We start from the raw sequence: 3,856 nt of genomic DNA, 5'->3' as shown, positions 1-3,856 counted from the left end.
AACCACGGTTCCTTTCCACAAGAAGCGGAAGAGAATTCGTTCCACTTTGGTGATGGTAGGGTCGGGACAAGGCACGACGGTCAGGCGGTAGTAGATGACGGACGCGATGTACGTATTCGCCACCTCCACCCGACCTTTTAAGGACAGTTTCCTCTCAGCCAATTGCCGGGCAAGAGTAGCCACTCTACTCGTTATCTCGTCCCAGTTCTTCTCCGTTTGGAGGTCCGGATCAAACCAGACTCCGAGCAACTCGACCGGACCGTCGGTCCAGCGTCCCACGTCGAAGGCGCTGCTGGACGGCATGGGCTGGCTTCTACAGGTGCCGAGCCGCAAGCCCACTCACTTTTACCGGTTGATTTTCGCTCCTGTTACCGCTTCGTAGTCTTTCAGTGTCTCGCCGACCAGCTTGATGTGCTCTTGGCTAGACACTATGACGGTGACGTCGTCCGCGTATGCGGACACGCTCGTCCCGCATCCCAATTCTCGCGTGATGCCCCTCAGTGTCGCCAGCCTCCGCAGTAGTGGCTCGAGAGTCAATATGTACATAAGCGACGAGAGGAGGCATCCCTGACGAACCGAACCTGCAAATTGAACCAGTGTTTAGGTTTCATTGAAAAAATTACCCTCACAACACACGCACACACGAAAACACCCACATATTTCTACTTAAATCTCTCAGATGTAATATTTTCCAGTTACTCACTATCAATTACTTTTTATTGCAGGAATCATTACGTCGGTATTAATTACTTTAGCACTGATGCATCAAGAGTTATGGAAACAGACCGCATTTCTTTCTTTAGCAATAGCAGCAGCTTGCCTTTTAATTTCCATTTGAACTCACGTCTCAAGTAAGTAAGAACTCTATTGCTTATTGCGGTATTATCTCTAATGTAGTAGTTCTGATTAATTTATCTATATCGAATTATCTAAATAATTCTAGGAAGAATTGTAAATCGGAAAATACGATTGATGTGGTGAAAACAGCTGTAACTTTATTGTGCCATTACGCCACCAACAACTTTAGAAAAAAATTATTACACTTCCATAGACACCTGTGATATTACAGGTAACACTCTTGTTTTTAAAATAACACTCACAAAAACTCTAGTCAGTTTTATTAAGTACTCTCAAATAAGGTAGCATTTAATCATTTATCTTTATACTCCAGCATCTGGTAAAGTTAAGGGACACATAGTTTATTGTGTTTTCTGTTACACATTGAGACATCTTTAGATATGTCATACTTCGTTTCTGTAGACAGGTATATTAATTTTTTAATGTATCAAAAGAATAACACTGCATCTAATGCGGCAGGATTATGGATGGGAGACCGAGTGTCCAAGGCTAGGTACTCAGCTTGGTCCGCTAATGGTTATTAATAATATTGAAAACATGCCTAACTATTACAGACTTTTAGCACAAACTCAGGAAAATTTGCTTATGGTACGCCGGCAGTAAAGTGGAGAGATCACATCATCTCATTATACCACCTTCCACAGCATACATAGCCCATACCTTATAATGTGTGTAACACTATTTCATATCTGTTACCTTCTAGAAACGTGGTTTACTTATGATGAATTTAACGCTTGATACTTTATTCCAGTAAACTCTCACAATATTATATTTACATACTTAGGACTATACATTTCCCTCTACAAAATCACTTTAAAATATATTTTAGTAAGAATAGGATGAAACGTATTAATTTTTTTACACAAAATATAATTGTAAAATAGGTGTGCATTTTATGCGACAGTGGGTCTTATACGCCAGCAAATACGGTAATTAGATAAGAATTAATTGCGACATATATAGTTAATAAGTTAATAGGCCTTTTTTCTAGTTTATGCATGTCTGAATAATAATGTTACAAAACCTGTGTCTAAAAAAGTTGATCGCTTCTTGTTACAAGCATTGAACTGTACCAGTGGTTAAAGTACTGACTGTCTTCATCTAACCATAAATTTACATCTAAGAGCAGCAAAGGCTAAAGTATAACTGGTGAATATTTTAATTAATAATAATGTATGTGACATATTTTGCTGTAGTGTGTTCAAATCTTGATCTAGGTATAGGTTGGTGCATGTTGTATTTCGACATATTTATAGTATATCGATACGAAAATGTTATTGATATCTATCTTCACAATTAATTAGCCCTTTTTCATGCTAACAGAGCCACCATTTATCACTTCCATATATTATATAATTTGACAATTTACACTAGTCTGATTTCACATATTTTTGAAGACAAATTATTCCTGCGTTAAAAAAAACAAAAAAAACGCTATTTTATTCTATCCATCAGTTATCATCAGTGTTCGACGTCCGTGACGGATATATTAAAACATTACAAGTGAAACAGGGCTACAACCATCTTAGTAATTATATTTTCAACTACAAGTGAAATAAAAACTGTTCTTAAAATATTGATAATTCTGATATAAGATAATAAATTTGATAGAAGAGCAGTAGACTGAATTAACCTAGAGGAAAGAGGCTAAATTCCTCAAGAATATTTTGGTTCATTCTTACGTTTTGATATATTCAATCTGGTAGTGAGATATTTAGACTGGTACAGTGTATTTCTTTTGATTTATAACAAAGCATAACTAACGGACTTTGTAATGTCAATGAACCAATTGACTAAATGTTGCTAGGTTTACATAATCGGGACCGGGGTATACAAAATCTCCTTCGTCCATTGCTCTTTGACATCTGATAAAAGACCGAAGTGGAATCCAGATTTTAAAATTTATACAACAAATAAATGAACCATACTAATTAATCCTTTTTACTAAAGGCACAAGGCCTGAGATTTGAGAGGATGGAACTAGTCGATTACATTAACCCCAGTGTTTCACTTGTACTTAATTTATCGTCCCCGAAGGGATGAAAGACAAAGTCGACCTCGACAGAACTTGAACTCAGAGCTAACGATTCTCTCAGCTCGCTGCCTTAGACCCATACTAATTAATAAATAAAACAAATAAATACTCCATAGATATTAATTAAGTGCCAGGTCCTGCCAAAAATGTTCAAAGTCGTCTTCTTTAGTTCATCAGCAAACAATAACTTCAATCTGTTCACAAAGAACTGAACGAGGAACTACAGAGCACCGATTGATCGATAAACCGCTTGTTAATCTCAGAGTGATTGGTTTGTTATTCTAACTAGCGCGGCACAATAAACATATTCAACAGACTGTGATAACAAAAGATACACACACACACACACACACGCACACACACCCACACACACACCCACACACACACGCACTCTCTCTCACACACACACGCGCGCACGCTCTCTCTCTCTCTCTCACACACACACACACACACATAAGAGGACAAAAGAATAGAAAATTATCTCAAAACCATGAAGTAGTGTATTTAGACGGACATTTTATTGACATTATCTCCAACAAATATCAGATTGTCTTTTCTGAACATTTTCAATAATAATCGATTTGTGTGTGTGCGTGTGAGTGTGTGTACGGATCATACACATACAAATATACACATATATGTATGCATACATATATACATGCACATGTGTGTGTGAGTGTGTGTGTCTGTGTGTGTGTGAGAGAGAGGGCGCGCGCGCGTATACATATAATGGATCCTCTGTCGTTTTCCTCGACGCATATGAAGTTATTTTCTAAATTGAAATACCTAGTCATTAAATCAACTCATAGCCGGTTGAATATTCCGTAACCATCAGAACACCTCGCGTAATTTCCAGGCCGAATTAGTTTGACAAGTCGAGACATTTGAATTACAGATACAGTCCTTCTGACAGGCTTCTCCCAACTTGCCGTCCAACTTATATATATATATATATATATATAT

At 37.6% G+C, this 3,856-nt stretch overlaps 1 long non-coding RNA gene across 1 annotated transcript in view; it reads left to right on the top strand.

Moving 5' to 3' along the window:
- LOC106872058 (uncharacterized) overlaps window positions 1-3,856 on the top strand; it is a 201,454-nt gene that overhangs the window by 142,302 nt on the left and 55,296 nt on the right. Inside the window, exon 2 of the long non-coding RNA XR_001409732.2 lies at window positions 726-851. This is a non-coding gene — a long non-coding RNA (uncharacterized LOC106872058). The remainder of the gene's footprint in view (window positions 1-725; window positions 852-3,856) is intronic.

This window comes from Octopus bimaculoides, chromosome 13 (assembly GCF_001194135.2).
Source record: "Octopus bimaculoides isolate UCB-OBI-ISO-001 chromosome 13, ASM119413v2, whole genome shotgun sequence".
Lineage (NCBI taxonomy): Eukaryota > Metazoa > Mollusca > Cephalopoda > Octopoda > Octopodidae > Octopus > Octopus bimaculoides.
Note: the sequence above shows the minus strand (reverse complement) of the source record. Positions and strands in the feature narration are given on the sequence as shown.